We start from the raw sequence: 17,982 nt of genomic DNA on the forward strand, positions 1-17,982 counted from the left end.
TCTGACTTGTCGATCATTTTTCTATAAATATGAGGTTCCCCAACTTTCTCAATTAACCAGGAATGATGGTTCCTTCCTTTGAATATTTTTAATAATAGAAAAATACGTATTCTGAGGATGCCAAAATATCCTTTTGAGTACCTGCTAATGCTCTGCTGATCTATCTCCTAATCTCGTTTCCCATCTCACTTCAGCTACCTCATTCATGCCAACCGAGATGCCCTTATTTAGGTTTAAATCACTAATCTTAGATCCAACCTTCGCTCTTTCAAACTAGTTGTAAAATTCAATCATACTGGGCTTGATGCTACTGAGAGGTGCCTTAACTCTGAGGTCGCTAATTAATCCTATGACATTGCACAATACCAAGTCTAACATAACCTGCTCTCAGGTCAGCTTCAAAAATGCTATTGTAAGAAACTCTCTCAAAAGTATTTTATGACCTTATCCAGGACACTATTGCCAATCTGGCTTTCACAGTTTCGATGTAGATTAAGGCACCATGTTGATTGCTCTCTCTTTATCACAAACAATCAATCCTACTTCTTGTACACTTTGTGCCATATTGCACTTGTCAGGGGGCCTGTCGACTGCTCTAACTTGTAATTTCTTCCCCACACTTACACCAAAATACTTCCATATCCTGAACCCAGTTGCATCTAAAATTCCAAAAATAAATTAAGGCAGGAAAGGGAGAGAGCGTCAGGGGGCACAGGGTGAGTGCAGTGGCCATCAATGAGGTGGTGCGGGGTAAGCTGAAAGGTCTGAAGGCGAATGAATCATTCAGACTGGATAGACTACACCCCAGAGTTCCGAAGAAGATAGGTGAAGAGATTTTAGAAGCATTGGTGATGATCATTGGAGTCAGAAAGGGTCAAAGCGGCTGGAAAATGATAAATGCAACACCTCTGCTTAAAAAGGGAGAGTGTCAGAAGGAGGGAAATTATCAGCCTGACCTTGGTTGTTGGTAAGATGTTAAAAATGAGATTGCAGAGTACTTGGAAGTGCATGGTACAATAGGGCTGAGTCAGCCAGCTTTGTCAGGGAAGGTGATACCTAACAAATCTGCTAGAACTCTTTGAGGAAGTAATGAGTAGGTTAGACAAAGGAGAGCCAGTGGACACAATCTATTTGGATTTCCAGAAGGCCTTTAGCAAGGTGCAGCACTGGAGGCGGTGAAATAATATAACAGCCCATGATGTTAGGCACAAGAAACTGGCATGGATAGAGGATTGGCTGACTGGCAGAAGGCAGAGAGTAGAGATAAAGAGGTCTTTTTCTGGGTGGGAACCATTGATCAGTGGAGTTCCGCAGGGGTCAGTATTGGAACCATAACAATTCAAGTTATACATTAACAATTTGGACAAAGGAACTAAGGGCATCATTGTTAAGTTTTCAGATGACACAAAGATAGGTGGAGATACAGGTGATGTTGAGGAATTGGGAAAGGTGCCAAAGGACTTGGGCAGGCCATGAGATGCGCAAACACATGGAGAATGGAATACAATGTGGGAAAGTAACAGGTTATGCACTTTGGTAGGAAGAATAGAGGCATGGAATGTTTTCTGAATGGGGAAAGGCCTCAGAAATATGAAGCACAAAGGGAATTAGGAGTCCTAATTCAGGATTCTTAAGGTTAACATGCAGGTTTAGTTGATGATTTCAAGAGGGCTAGAATATAAAAAGAGTATTGCTGAGGCTGTATAAGGCTTTGGAAATATTGTGAGCAATTTTGGAGAAACTTTGTAACTCAGGTTGTGGATCAGGTTATAACTTTGCTCACTGAGCTGGTCGGTTTGTTCTCAGAAGTTTGTCAACTTACAAGGTAACATCATCACTGAGCCTCCGATGAAGCGCTGGTGTTCTGTCTCGCTCGCTATTTATGTGTCTTGGTCTGTTGTGGTGGATGAAATCATTTCCGGTTCTTTTTCTGAGGCTTGTAAATGGAGTCCAAATGGGAAGCAAACTTACAACTTGATATTGTGAGCATCTGTGGGCTCCATATCTAAACAAGAATGGGCTAGCATTGGAGGGGTCCAGAGGAGATTTCCAAGAATTATCCTGGGGTTAAGAGCTTTTCATATGAGGAGAGTTTGAGGACTCTGGGTCTGTACTCATGCAGTTTAGAAGAGTGAGGGGGCACCTGATTGAAACTTACAGAATACTGAGAAGATGGATACAGTGGATATGGAAAGATGCTTCCATTAGTACGAGAGACAAGATCACAGCCTCAGAATGAAGGGGTGACCCTTTAGAACTGAGATGAGGAGGAATTTCTTCACCCAGAGGGTACTTAATCTGCTGAACTCATTGCCTCAGAAAGCTGTGGAGGTCAAGACACTGAATGTATTTAAGACAGAGAGAGGTTCTTGATTAGAGTCAGACAGCCATAGAGATGTACAGCACGGAGACAGACCGTTCGACTCATCCATGCCAACCAAATATCCCAACCAATCTTATCCCACTTGCCAGCACATGGCCCATATCCCTCCAAACCCTTCCTATTCACATACCCATCCAGATGCCTTTTAAATGTTGCAATTGTACCAGTCTCCACCACTTCCTCTGGCAGCTCATTCCATACATGTACCACCCTCTGTGTGAAAAGGTTGCCCCTGAGCTCTCTTTTATATCTTTCCCCTCTCACCCTAAACCTATGCTGTCTAGTTCTGGACTCCCCCACCTCAGGGAAAAGACCTTGTCTATTTACCCTATCTACGCCTCTCATGATTTTATAAACCTGTATGAGGTCACCCCTCAGCCTTCAATGCTCCAGGGAAAACAGCCCCAGCCTATTCAACTTCTCCCTATAGCTCAAATCTTCCAACCCTGGCAACATCCTTGTAAATCTTTTCTGAACCCTTTCAGGTTTTACAACACCTTTCTGATAGGAAGGAGACTAGAACTGCATGCAATACTCCAACAGTGGCCTAACCAATGTCCTGCATAGCCGCAACATGACCTCCCAACTCCTGTACTCAATACTCTGACCAATAAAGGAAAGCATACCAAGCGCCTTCTTCACTATCCTACCTACCTACTTTCAAGGAGCTATGAACTTGTACTCCAAGGTCTCTTTGTTCAGCAACAATCCTTAGGACCTTACCATTAAGTGCATAAGTCCTGCTAAAATTTCCTTTCTGAAAATGCAACACCTTACATTTATCTAAATTAAACTCCATCTCCAACTCCTCAGCCCATTGGCCCATCTGATCAAGATCCCGTTGTAAGCTGAGGTAACCCTCTTCGCTGTCCGCTACACCTCCAATCTGAAAAACAACCCTCCACCACCACCCTGTCTTCTATCTTCGAGTCAGTTCTGTATCCAAATGGCTACTACTCCCTGTATTCTATGAGATCTAACCTTGGCTAACCAGTCTCCCACGTGGAACCTTGTCAAACGCCTTACTGAAGTCCATATAGATCACGTCCACTGTTCTGCCCTCATCAATCCTCTTTGTTACTTCTTCAAAACAACTCAATCAAGTTCGTGAGACATGATTTCCCATGCACAAAGCCATGTTGACTATCCTTAATCAGTTTTTGCCTTTCCAAATACATGTACATCCTGTCCCTCAGGTTTCTCTCCAACAACTTGCCCACCATTGAAGTCAGGCCCACCATTGAGGTCAGGCCCACCGGTCTCTAATTCCTGGCTTGTCCTTACCATCCTTCTTAAATAATTGCACCACGTTAGTCAACCTCCAGTCTTCCGGCATCTCACCTGTGACTATCAATGATACAAATATCTCAGCAAGAGTGAAGGGATTGAGGTTTTGCTCTTTGATCTTATGGTCTAACAGATATCAAGATGAAAATCATTTCTAGTTATTGCAAAATGCGATTGTTAATTAACAGCTCTACTCCCCTCTGCAACCACTACAGCAGCTTCTTTTTTTTTTAATCTCATGCACCGCTCAATACTCAGGAGCCAAAGCCAGTCATCCTGAAGCCACTCTTTTTTCAATTCATTTATGGGACGAGGGTGTTCCTGGATCTGCCAGCATTTATTGCCCATCCCTAATTGGCTAGAGGGCAGTCAAGAGTCAACCGCATTGCTGTGGGTCTAGAGTCATGTGTAGATAATCCTTACTAGACCAAGAACATTGGAATAGGAAAGAAATACTTTGCCCCTCAAGGATGTTCCATCATTCAATATAAGTTGGAGAGTTCAGCATCATCCGAGGCTCGGTGCCGAGAGAGTGCCGCACCTCGACGGCGTGGCAATCTTTCAACTACACACCCCCATCACTATCTACACACAAGAGAATGACTTTGCTCATATATACATTTGAAAGGCAACAGCAATTGTACTGATCTTGTGATAGATGCTCCTTTAGCGTGTCTGTCAGCTTTAACGGGCACATTAAATGACTGACAGCAAAAACAGCTAACCTGCTCCTAAACACATGTCCTGGTACAGGTCACTGAATAATCATCCGCAGCAGCCACCCATAAAATGATCTACTCCTGTGTCCCAAGCTCAGCCAAGTCAGTACCAATTGTATCAAGTCAGGTATTGCATAGACTGCAGTTGGTCACGGTACCCAGTCTGCTATCAAACGTATACCAACTTCAAGGCAGAAAGCTCCTTTTGAACGTCTGAACGTTTCCAACCTCAAAAGCAGGGGCCAATGGACCCCTGGGTCTCCAGCAAGTACTTTTCTCAATGTGGAAATGCTGCAGGTCGCCCGAGTGCTGGACAAGTTTGGGTTTAAAATGTTAAAACGGCCTTTCTACTTCTGTCCAGTGGCCCTGTCACCTCCAAGACAGTGGCAAAAGTATTTGAGTCTGCTGCGTGCAGACATTATTCCTGTGGGCTGACATAGCTCACAAGCATGAGCACATCTCGCAAACATTTTGAGGTGGAAACTGGATTTTAGAAGGGAAGGGAGATTTCGATTTATAAAAACAACAGAGTAAACCAGCTTAACGTCAGACATATTGGTCAAGTCTGCCCCCTGGGTAGAAAGTAACCGTTTCTCTGCTTTTTTCGAGCCCTTACAGGATTTACAGTTCCTTCCTGGTGCCCATATAATCATGAGTCACTTTCACAAATACTTTCAGTCTCAGCACTTCCCAGCCTTTGGCAGAACACCATGCCCTAATCCAGCCTACCCACAATAGATATTCCGACAGATCAATAGGACATGGCTAACAGTGACCTCCTACACTGAGCTTCAATCAACCTCCTCCATTTCCACATCAGGGCCTTTACCTGTAGGTTGTGTTTCAGCCTTTAAGAAAGCCTCTGTGTTCCCCACAGAGTGATAGCCAGAAGATGCACCAACATTTAGATGCACATCCTTCTGTTCGCGATTTTCTTTTTTGCTGCAATCACAAAGTGAGACAGGAGCTTTCAGCAACAGGTCTCTGACGACTGCAATTACTGCGACATGGTCTCATCAGTGCAGACTCCCAGTGGAATTCTCTCCCTTTGCTGCTGCCTGCCTGCTTCACGTGAATGAGCAGAGCCCAGAGCTACGGCTTTTCATTGCAGTCAGCAAACTTTCTCAGCAACTTTAAGCCTGCAAAGGAAATTGCAACACTCCCGAGCCCGCTTCGCATGCCGTTTTCACCCCCTCCCCCTCTCTACACAACACCATGTCTCCTCGCCTTCTGCTGGATTCAGTGCCAGAAGAGAAGGGGGCGTGTGCGCTGCTAAGTTTTGTGCCGGGACTCGCACCAGTGAAGAACTGAATTCGTTCTGGGAACACTCATTTTCAAGTGCAGCAGTGCACTGCAAGCAAAGGCGACTGTAACTTTCAAACATTCTCTCTCAGTCACACACACATGACAATATACAGCCACTCAAATATCTTCAAGCATCTACACTGCACTCGGACAAGACACAAAGTACGACCTAGTCTAAGTCGGCATTTGTAAGAAAGAGAAAACCATAACATTCTTTGAAGACCTACTCACAAATACGGTCTTGCCCACATCTGGAACAGGTTTAAAGGTACTGATTGTCTGCAGGGATTTTAACTAAACTACAGTCAGCAATACTGCAACAACACTTCAGCCGAGGTCAAGTTTGTAAGTAAAGAGTGACTTGCAATAAGAAATTCTGCCCCCACTGTTTTGTCTCTGCCAATTCTCTCCCAGCACTGACGCTGCAACTTGCTGACACTCAAGGAGACAGCCAAGGTTAATGTATTTTCATATTCTGCAGACACAGAGTGAAGTGTACATTTACCCCTGCACCTCAATGAACTGCAAATACTAGGAACTAACTCATGGATCCTGCACACTCCAGTTGACTCGATTACAGCAACACAAAATCAAACTTCAGTGACAACTCTTCTCTCTCTGCATTGAGTTGGGGTACATTTGTACCCTCAAATAGAACATCTTCTATTTTAGGCATTTCATATCAACGTGAATCACTCCCAGCTCAGCTCCTATTCTGTCCTCTATCAAACATTCCCAGGACAGAGACAGCACAGGGTTCAATAAAAGCTAAAATGCTCTTTAGTACAGAGGAACCTCGATTATCTGGCATTTGATTATCCAAATTTCAGATTATCCAGACAAGATCGCAAGGTCCCGATGCTTGGCTAAACTGTGTAATCCAAGCATTTGATTATCCAAACAAAATACTCCCCACCCATGTCATTCGGACAATCGAGGTTCGTCCGTATATCCCAGAATCCATCTGCCAGTGTGGTTTTTGTTCTTATTTCTAATCCTCAATGTTCTGATGCTCAGTTAGTGCAGACTTCCTATCAGGGGGAACCAAGTTGATGATGTGACTCATGAATGTCTCAATCCGAGGAGCACACTGTATTCAGGTACGACCAGACCCTTACAGCAAACAAGTCAAGGAAACAGGAAGTTAAGGAGCGCATTAGATTGAAAGAAAAAACGTATCAGGAGGTAAACGTCTGTGATAGTCTGAAGACTGGGATGAATTTAGAATCTAGGAAATAAGGCCTAAAAAGATCATGACAGATCATACTCTCGATGAGTATGAGGCAAACTAATGGGGTTCAAGGCAGATAAATGGCTCCAGCCCGAAACGTCAATTTTTCTGCTCCTCGGATGCTGCCTGACTTGCTGTGTTTTTCCAGCAACACACTCTCAACTACAAGGCAGCTAAGTCCCCTGGCCCTGACTGCTTACACCAAGGATCGAAATGGAAGTAGCTACAGAGATGGTGGAAGCATTGGTTACAAGTCTCCAAAAACCCTTGGATTCTGGACAAGTACCAAAGTACGCATGCCAACGTGACATGCCTCTTCAGAAAGGGGGTGAGGGGAAAAAGCGAATTAGCCCAACATCTATTGTTGATGATTTATTCCAATAGTTTTTCAAGGAAGTAATGGCAGAATATTTGGAAAATCATAATTTAATCAAGCAGAGTCAGCATGGCTTCATGAAAGGAAAATCCTGTCTGACTGTAATGTATTAAAGTTTCTGAAAGGGTCTCAATCAGAGTGGATAGAGGAACACAGGAATAGGAGTATGCCGTTCAATCCTCAAGCCTGTTTCACCTTTCAATGAGAGCATGGCTGATCCGTGGCCAACTCCATAAACAGCCTTTGGGAGAGGAACCAGTAGATAGTTTGTATTTGGTCTTGCAAAAGGTGTTCAACAAGATACTTCACAAAAGGTTAAGTCAGAACGTAAGAGCTCATGGAGTTGGAAGTAGGATATTGGCATGGATAGAGAATTGGCTAATGAGCAGGAAACAACGATGGGCATAAGGGATTCTTTTTCAGGTTGGTGACCTGTGCTCAGTAGGGTTCTGCAGAATCAGTACTGGGACCGCTACTGTTACAATATATATTAACGATTCTGGGGAGGGAAATGAATGCAGTCAAATTTGCAGATGACACAAAAATAGGTAGAAAGGCAAGTTATGAGAGGAACACAAATAGCTTAAAGACATATTGACGGATTAAGGAAGTGGACAAAAAGTTGGTAAATGGAGTATCATGTGGGAAAATGAGAAGTTATTCAGTTTGGAAAGGAGAACAGAATGTCAGAATGTAATTTAAACAAAGAAAAACTGCACAAAGTTGCAACACAAAGGGATTTAGGGGTACTTGTGTACAAAATACAGAAAGCTAGAACATGGGGGCAACAAATAATCAGGAAGGCTAATGGAATGTTGGCCCTTATTTCAAGAGGGTTGGAGTATAAAAGTAGGGAAGTCTTACTGTAACTGTACAAGGATGGAAATGTGTTGCTGGAAAAGCGCAGCAGGTCAGGCAGCATCTAGGGAACAGGAGAATCAACGTTTCGGGCATTAGCCCTTCTTCAGGAAAGAAGGGCTAATGCCCGAAATGTCGATTCTCCTGTTCCCTAGATGCTGCCTGACCTGCTGCGCTTTTCCAGCAACACATTTCCATCTCTGATCTCCAGCATCTGCAGACCTCACTTTCTCCTGTAACTGTACAAGGTACTGCTGAGACCACATCCAGAGTACTGTGAGCAGTTGTGGTCCCCAATATTATTTCATTGGAGACAGTTCAGAGAAGGTTCACTTGGACAATCCCTGGTATGGAGGAATTGTCTTAGGAGCAAAGGTGAAACAGTTTGGGACTCTATTCACTGGGGTTTAGAAGAATAGAGGTGATATCACTGAAATATACAGGATTCTTAATGGGTTTGACAGGGAAATACTGAGAGGATGCTTCCCCTCATGGGAGAGTAAAGGACCAGAGGGCATAGTCTCAGAATTAAAAGGTGCCAATTTAAAACTGAGATGAGGAGCAATTTCCTCTCCCAGAAGGTTCAGTGCCTTTGGAAATCTTTGGAACTCCCTGCCACTTTCCTGCATGATTGTCAAATTCCTTAACGTCATTAGCCTCCAGAAACCGGTTGATTTTTGTCTTGAACTTGTTTAATGGTTGTCCTTCCACAGCATTCTGGGGAGAAGAATTCCAACAAAATTTAGATTAGATTAGATTAGATTACTTAGTGTGGAAACAGGCCCTTCGGCCCAACAGGTCCACACCGACCCGCCGAAGCGTAGCCCACCCAGACCCATTCCCCTACATTTACCCCTTCATCTAACACTACGGGCAATTTAGCATGGCCAATTCACCTAACCTACACATTTTTGGACTGTGTTGAACCCGGGTCTCTGGCGCTGTGAGGCAGCAGTGCTAACCACTGTGCCACCGTGCCACCTTCTGAGTGAGAAATTTCTTTGTCTGCTCAGTCCTAAATGGCCTACCCTTTTTCCTGGGTCACGAATGTCCTCAGGAAAGGAAGTACTGCTCCCACCTGGTCTGGCGGACACATGGCTCCAATGTCACACATTGTGTCATGGTTGATACTGAATGCCCTGAGGGTTTCCAGCAGCCCTCAGGAATTGAGGTAGATGGCAATTTTTGCTTTGTTCCCATCCTGAGGATGAAATAAAGTCAAAATTTATTGCCCATCTAATTGGCCTTGAGAAAGTACGATGAGCTGCCTCCTCGAACTGTTGCAGTTTATCTGAAGGAGGGACATGTACAATTCTGTTAGGGAGCAAATTCCAAGATTTTGATCCAATGACAGCAAAGAAACAGCAATACATTTTCAAGTTGTTTTTTATTCACTTATGGGACATAGGTATTGCTGACTAGGTAGCACTTATCGCCTTTCTCTAATTGCCCCTCAAGATGGAGGATAGATAATTAGATTAGATTCCCTACAATGTGGAAACAGGCTCTTCGGCCCAGCAAATCCACACCAACCCTCCAAAGACTATCCCACCCAGACCAATTTCCCTCTGACTAATGCACCTAACACTGTGGTGCAATTTAGCATGGCCAATTCACCTGGTCTGCACATTTTTGGACTGTGGGAGGAAACCGGAGCACCCAGAGGAAACCCACGGAGACACAGGGAGAATGTGCAAACTCCACACAGACACTTGCCTGAGGCTGGAATCGAACCTGGATCCCTGGTGCTGTGAGGCAGCAGTGCTAACCACTGAGCCACCATGCTGCCCATGTTGTTCCCTTGTTCAAGATGGGGAGTAGAGACAACCTTGGTAATTATAGACCAGTGAGCCTTACTTTGGTTGTGGGCAAACTTTTTTCATAGCTGGAAAAAGTTATGAGATAGGATTTATCATCTAGAAAGAAATAAGTAGATTAGGGATAGTCAACACAGTTTTGTAAAAGGTAGGTCATGTTCATAAATCTTATTGAGTTCTAAAGGTAGGTCATGTTCATAAATCTTATTGAGTTCTTTCAGAAACTGACCAAACAGGTGGATGAGGGTAAAGCAGTTGATGTGGTGTATATGGATTTCAGTAAGGTGTTTGATAAGGTTCCCCATGTAGGCTATTGCACATGGGATTGAGGGTGATTTAGTGGTTTGGATCAGACGTTGGCTAGCTGAAAGACGACAAAGGGTGGTGGTTGATAGAAAATGTTCATTCTGGAGTTCAGTTACTACTGGTGTACCGCAAGAATCTGTTTTGGGTCCAATGCTGCTTGGCTGAGAGTGTTGGAGGATGGGTTAGTAAATTTGCAGATGACACAAAAGTCAGTAGAGTTGTGGATAGTGCTGAAGGATGTTATAGGTTAGAGAGAGACATAGATAACCTGCAGAGCTGGGCTGAGAGGTGGCAAATGAAGTTTAATATGGAAAAGTGTGAGGTAATTCACTTTGGAAGGAGTAACAGGAATGCAGAGTCAGATTCTTGGTAGTGTGGATGAACAGAGAGATCTGTGTTCACATTCATAGATCCCTGAAAGTTGCCACCCAGGTTGATAGGATTGTTAAGAAGGCATACAGCGTGTTAGCTTTTATTGGTAGAGGTATTGAGTTTCGGAACCACGAGGACATGTTGCAGCTGTACAAAAGTCTGGTGCGGCCGCACATGTGAGTATTGTGTACAATTCTGGTCACCGCATTGTAGGAAGGATGTGGAAGCTTTGTAAAGGGTTCAGAGGAGATTTACTAGGATGTTGCTTGGTATGGAGGTATGGTCTTATAAGGAAAGGCTGAGGGACTTGAGGCTCTTTTCATTGGAGAGAAGGTTGAGAGGTGACGTAATGGAACCATATAAGATAATCAGAGGGTTAGATAGTGAGGATAGTGAGAGCCTTTTTCCTCAGATGGTGAAGGCTAGCACAAGGGAACATAGCTTTAAATTGAGAGGTGATACATATAGGACAGATGTCAGAGGCAGTTTCTTTATTCAGAGTAGTAGGGGCATGGAACGCACTGCCTGAAACAGTAGTAGACTCTCCAACTTTGAGGGCATTTAAATGGTCATTGGATAGACACTTGGGATGAAAATGGAATAGTGTAGGTTAGATAGACTTCAGTTTGGTTTCACAGGTCAGCACCAATTTGAGGGCAGAAGGGCCTGTACTACACCGTAACGTTCGATTTTCTATGGTTGTGGTGAGCTGCCTCCTTGAATAGCTGAGTTCACTTGCTGTGGGTAGACCCACAATGCTCTGAGGGAGGGAATTCCAGGGTTTTGACCCAGCAACATTGATTTAAGAAGGTAAAGTTCCAAGTCAAATGGTGAGTGGCTGGGAGGGGAACTCGCAGGTGGTGGTGTTCCCAAGAATCTGCTGTCATAGAACATTACAGTGCAGTACAGGCCCCGCGGCCCTCGATGTTGCGCCAACCTGTGGAACCAATCTGAAGCCCATCTAACCTACACCATTCCATTCTCGTCCATATGTCTATCCAATGACAATTTAAATGCCCTCAAAGTTGGTGAGTCTACTACTGTTGTAGGCAGGCCGTTCTGCACCCATACTAATCTTGGAGTAAAGAAACTACCTCTGACATCTGTCCTATATTTATCACCCCTCAATTTAAAGCTATGTCCCCTTGTGCTAGCCATTGCCACCCGAGGAAAAAAAGCTCTCACTGTCTAACCTATTTAACCCTCTGAATATCTTATATGTCTCACTTACGTTGCCTCTCAACCTTCTGCTCTCTAAAGAAAACATCCTCAAGTCCCTCAGCCTTTCCTCATTAGACCTTCCCTCCATACCAGACAACATCCTAGTAAATCTCCTCTGAACCCTTTCCAAAGCTTCCACATCCTTCCTATAATGTGGCGACCAGAACTGTATGCAATACTCCAAATGTGGTCACGCCACACTTTTGTAAGCTGCAGCATAATCTCATTGTTCCGAATCTCAATCCCTCTAGCAATAAAAGCTAACAGACCGTATGCTTTCTTAACAACCTGATCAACTTGGGTGGCAATTGTCAAGGATCTATATACATGGACACCGAGATCTCTCTCTGCTCATCTATACTACCAAGAATTTTACCAGTACTCTGCATTCCTGTTGCTCCTCCCAGAGTGAATCACCTCACACGTTTCCGCATTAACCTCTAGTTGCCATCTCTCAGCCCAGCTCTGCAGCTTATTTATGTTTCTCTGTAACCTACAACATTCTTCATCACTATCCACAACTCTACTGACCTTAGTGTCATCCACAAATTTACTAACTCATCCTTCTATGCCCTCATCCAGGTCATTTGTGTAAATGACAAACAACAGTGGACCCAAAGCAGATCCTTGTTGTACTCCATTAGTAACTGAACTCCAGGATGAAAATTTACCATCAACCACCACCCTCTGTCTTCTTTCAGCTAGCCAATTTCTGATCCGAACCACTAAATCACCCTCAATCCCATGCCTTCATATTTTGTACAATAGCCTACGTGGGGAACCTTATCAAATGCCTTACTGAAATCCATATACACCACATCAACTGCTTTACCTTCATCCACCTGTTTGGTCACCTTCTGAAAGAACTCAATAACGTTTGTGAGGCACGACCTACCCTTCACAAAACCATGTTGACTATTCCTAATCTACTTATTCCTTTCTAGATGATTATAAATCCTATCTCTTATAAATCTTTTCCAACACTTTACCCACAACCGAAGTAAGGGTCACAGGTCTATAATTTCAAGGTTGTCTCTACTCTCCTTCTTGAACAAAGGAACAACATTTGCTATCCTCCAGTCTTCTGGCAGTATTCCTGTAGACAATGATGACATAAAGATCAAAGCCAAAGGCTCAGCAATCTCCTCCCTGGCTTCACAGAGAATCCAAGGATAAATTCCATCCGGCCCAGGGGATTTATCTATTTTTACACATTCCAGAATTGCCAACACCACCTCCTAATGCACCTCAATCCCCTCTCGTCTAGTAGTCTGTATCTCAGTATTCTTCTCGACTAGATTGTCTTTTTCTAGTGTGAATAGTGATGAAAATGACTCATTTAGCACTTTCCCTATCTCCTATGACTCCACGAACAACTTCCCACTACTATGCTCGATTGGCCCTAATACTCTAGTCTTTTTTTTTATTCCTGATCGAGCTATAGAAAGCTTTAGGGTTCTCCTTGATTCTATCTGCCAAAGACCTCTCATGTCTCCTGGCTCTTTTTAGCTCTCTCTTGTCCTTCTGGATGGAAGTGGTTGTGGGATGGAATGTGCTGGCTCAGGATCTTTGGTGTATTTCTGCAGTACATCTTGTAGATAATACACACTGCTGCTAAGCATCAGTGGTGGCTGTGGTCAAGCAGCTGCTTTGCCCTGGATGATGTCAAGCTTCTTCAGTGTTGTTGGAGCTGCCACCAACCAGTGGGGAGTATTCTATCACATTCCTGACTTGTGCCTCGTAGATGGTGGCCCAGCTTTGAAGAGTCAAGAGGTGAATTACTCAACGTAGTATTCCTAGTCTCTGACTTGTTCTTATAGCCACTTTATGTGGCAAAATTAGTTGAGTTTCTGATCAATGGTAACCCCAAGTGTGTTGATAGTGAGGGATTCAGTGATGGTAACATTATCTGATGGTTAGATTATCTGCTACTGGAGGTGGTAATGGCTTGGCATTTGTGTGGCACAAACGTTACTTGCCACTTGTCAGCCCAAGCCTGCATACTGAAGATCTTGTTGCATTTGCACATGGACTACTTCAGTATCTGAGGAGTTGCGAATAGTGTAGAACATTGTGCAATTATTGGTAAACATCCCCACTTCTGACCTTACAACGGAAGGAAGGTCATTGATGAGGCTGCTGAATTCACTACCCTGAGGAACGTCTGCAGAGATGTCCTGGAGCTGAGATGACTGTCCCCCAATAATCACAACCATCTTCCTGTATTCCTAGTATGATTCCAATCAGTGGAGAGTTTATCCCAATACGGATTTATTGTAGTTTTGCCAGGGCTCCTTGATGCCATGCTTAGTCAAATGCAGCATTGATGTCAAGGGCTGTCACACTCATTTGGTGAGTGGCATGGATGAAAACCTGCAGGTGGTTGGATCCATCGTAGCTGTGGTTATGGTGAGAGCTATCATAGTAACCTTGGATAAATTGCTGTGGTAGACAGTAAAAGCTGGAGGCACAGTCAAAGGTGGTGATGAAAGCAGATTATTTTGGATGCTGCACAACAAGATAAACACTGAATAACCTTTGAGAATGAGGTGCCCAACCTTACACAAAATACTGAGTGCTCTTGCCTCCAAGCTTTAATTTCGGCTGTAACATTCTGCGAGGCATAGGCATATCTCTCCTAGATAGTAGGTAACTTCTATTTCAGAAACTGCATGAGTCAGAGCGAGAGAGCTTACTGTGCAGATTCTAGAAGTTTTATTACTAGCTTGGTGATCAATATTTGCTCACTTTGGCAGAAGAAGACTATGACATGTCTGAAGGAGAAGAAAGGTGATGATTCCTGCACTGGTGATGAGAGTAAAACAAGAAGTGAGTCATACACGATTACACTGCAATAAGATTAGTCAAAGTCTGTAGCCCTTACAGACACTGAACGCGTACATGGCCAGAATATCGACAGACTTCCGCAATCTGCTCCAACAGTCTGGCAATTTGAAAACAAATCAAACAATACACAGTTGGTAACTTGAAAAGCCCCTCAAGACAATTAGGAATGGACAACAAATACTAGTCTAGCCAGCAAAACCCACATTCCACAAAAAAAATTATAAAACCAATTTAAATAAATCTGGTAATTCACTGGCCTGCACCAGAAAAGGTGATCAAAAATCTGTTGCTGTGTTCTAAAAATCACTGCTGATGCCCTTCAGAGAAAGAAACTGACAATAGGAGCTGAACTGAAAACGGCATGGTAACTCAGTGGTCAGCACAGCGTCGGGGATCCGGGTTCAATTCCACACTCAGACTGCATCAAGTTTACACATTCTCCCAAAGTCTGCGAGGGTTTGCTCCAGGTGCTCTGGTTTCTTCCCACAGTTCAAAGATGATGGATTGGCTGTGCTAAAGTAACCAGGGAATTGCAGGGTTACAGGAGAGGATGCTTGTTGGAGGGTCAATGTGGATTCATTGGGCCAAATGACCTGCTTCCACTCCATAGGGATCCTGCACTGTGTGCTTGAAACTTAATGACCTCTGAGATATTCACACACAGACTGATTATTTGCTCACCCTGAACAAATTAAAGAAACAACCTCAGCCCAAGTTGAGTACACAGGGAGAAGCTGTTGTCACTGATAATAGGATCATGAACTAAAGATTTGAAGTAATAAGGCAAAGAAGTGAAAATAATCTGACAAAAATCTTTTTCATGCAGAGTGTGTTTGGGTCTGCTCGAGAGTGTGTTGGAGGCAGATTCAATTGAGGCTTTGACAAGGAAATTGGATGGTTTTTTTTTTAATTCAAGCTGTTCAGATATACTCTGATACTTGTATGGCACAGATTGGACTTGAATCCAGACCTTCTGACCCAAAGATGGGAACATAGCCACTGCACCACAAGGCTATTTGAAATGGAAGAACAGACAAAGTTATGGAGAGAAGGCAGAAGAATGGCACCGAGCAGGAATTTTGTTTGGAAAGCCAGTGTGCACACTATGGGCCATCTTTCCTCTCATGAAGGGCTTTTACCCGAAGCATCGACTCTCCTGCTCCTCAGATACTGCCTAACTTGCTGTGCTTTTCCAGGACCATACTCTCGACTCTAGCAGTACTCGCTTTCGCCATCTTTTCTCTCAGATGGCTGTGAAAGTTTGCACAGTACTATCTTGAAGAGGATCAGTCATACTCTTATCCTTTAACACAAGGCTGCAAAGACAAGATCAATTAGTTTTGCATAAATTCAAAGCTATTTTGTCTCTGGTACAACACTTTAAATATAATCCACTGGCAAAACCGCACATTGAAACATCCTGATGGTGAAAGGGGTTACACAAATTTGACTAGTTACCAATAAAGCTCAGTCATAAACACTGAGTGAACCAGTGAGATGCTTCCTTTTTTTTGCTCTTATAGATGGAAAACAAAAAGGCCTGAAGAGCCAGTCCATTGGTCTCATGGTAATGCCAGGTTACACCAGGAAGCTCAGCAAGTCTCAGCTCAACAATCGAGTCCAGCACTCAGTACATTGTCAACATCCTCTGCATAACTTAAAAATAGTTTCCTCAATACCATTAACATTGCCCAAGTGAAGGGGATGAAGTGACTGACCCAAAGCCAAAACGTTAACGGATTGTCAGGTGCAAACTTGGGCACTATGCATCATCAAATTGGTCATTATTCAGACTTTGCCCACTCAGCTGCATGTTGAAGATCGTGTGACATTTTTGAAGATTTCCTCCCAGTTTTCAGCCAACATTCTCCTTTCAGTCAACACCAGTTCATATGCATTGAGGGTCATAGTATTTATGTGTCCAACTATATGTGTCTACACAACAACAAATTCAATTCTAGCAAGCAGGGAGCAGAGCTGGTCTAAAAGGAAAGGAGAAATGCAGTGGCATGCAAGAGATGATGGCTAACAGCCAACAGGAAGGTGTGGAGGTTAGAGAGAGAGAGACAGAGCGAGACAGGGTGAGAACAAGAGAATGACCAGTAACAAGGGGAGAAAAGCAGAAGCCAACAGCATCAGTGGACCAGCAGAGGAAGGAGCAGTGAGCTGAGTGTATTTGTAGGGGGACTAGCAGCTAGAGAATGGGAGGGGATTGCTGCAGGATGCTGTGGTTGTGGAGGCAGGGGAGCAGAGCAAAGGGAAAAGGAATGAGAGAGAACAACAATCTTGAGTTAACTCATTTGTTGTAAAACAGTTAAGACCACAATAGCCTCAGAATGACTGGACTATTGGACAGAAGAGCCAGGTTCCTGCTGCCAGTAATCCATAACCATCCCACACTCTGATAGGCCATAAGAACCAGAACTTCAACACTGGAGGACCACTCAGCCCATCAAATGGATACCAGCTCCTTGCTGAACCAAAGCAAATGAAGCCTATAACCTGGACTATCAATCCCTTGTCCTGAAAAAATTGCAAATAAATCACCTTTCCTTAAAGGAAAAGCATTCTTTCCCCCTCATAGAATTTCGTAGTCCAGTAACAGTGAAGCAATTTCTTCTCACTCACTCCTTTCTTAAACTGATGTCCCCTCATCACTAACTCCCTAACCACAGGGGAGAGTGAATAAACAAACACCATGTCAAAACCAGTTGTACTTAAACACTCTCCAAAATGTCCACGCATTTCCTCTCAACTCATGAGAATGATCTCAGTATCTCATGTTTCAGTCTAACACCATGGGAACATGCAAAGGGAGACAGCAATTGTTAAAACCCAAGTCAAAAAACAAATACCTGAGACATCCAGTCCACAAGAGGTTTACTCTTTACCAAATTGGTAAATAAATCCAGTCATGAACATGAGGAAAGATTCTGGTTGATCTTAAGAAATTTAGTCACACAGAACAGCTTTGTATATAGGCAAGTGAAATCAAAATCTTCCAGAAAGCAGAATGAGTGCCGTCATTCCCTGTCTTAGGGCAACAAGCCTGTGTCGACAATTCAGCTCACAGGCTGATGATTCAGAGGTTGTGACTAATACTCACCACACACGTACAAACACACACACACACACACACACAGAGAAAAAGCTCAACACAGATACAAACAGATCAACAGAGACCAACCTTGACAGACATACACATAGATTAACACAAACAGTACCACATACCTGTACTCAGACACAGCTCTACAGAGGCC

The 17,982-nt window shown here is 43.6% G+C and overlaps 1 protein-coding gene across 5 annotated transcripts in view; it reads right to left on the reverse strand.

Annotated features, from left to right (window-relative positions):
- Positions 1–17,982, reverse strand: part of LOC122548789 (anion exchange protein 2-like) — a 232,087-nt gene that overhangs the window by 164,929 nt on the left and 49,176 nt on the right. Inside the window, exon 1 of one of the 5 annotated variants that reach the window (XM_043687560.1) lies at positions 5,926–6,026. The exons of 3 other annotated variants lie outside the window; for them this stretch is intronic. The gene's annotated coding sequence lies outside the window, so the exon portion shown is untranslated. Of the gene's footprint in view, positions 1–5,218; positions 5,519–5,925; positions 6,027–17,982 lie in introns of those variants that run through there. One more of the 5 variants, XM_043687559.1, reaches the window with a different exon arrangement.

Source organism: Chiloscyllium plagiosum, chromosome 4, assembly GCF_004010195.1.
Source record: "Chiloscyllium plagiosum isolate BGI_BamShark_2017 chromosome 4, ASM401019v2, whole genome shotgun sequence".
Taxonomy (NCBI): domain Eukaryota; kingdom Metazoa; phylum Chordata; class Chondrichthyes; order Orectolobiformes; family Hemiscylliidae; genus Chiloscyllium; species Chiloscyllium plagiosum.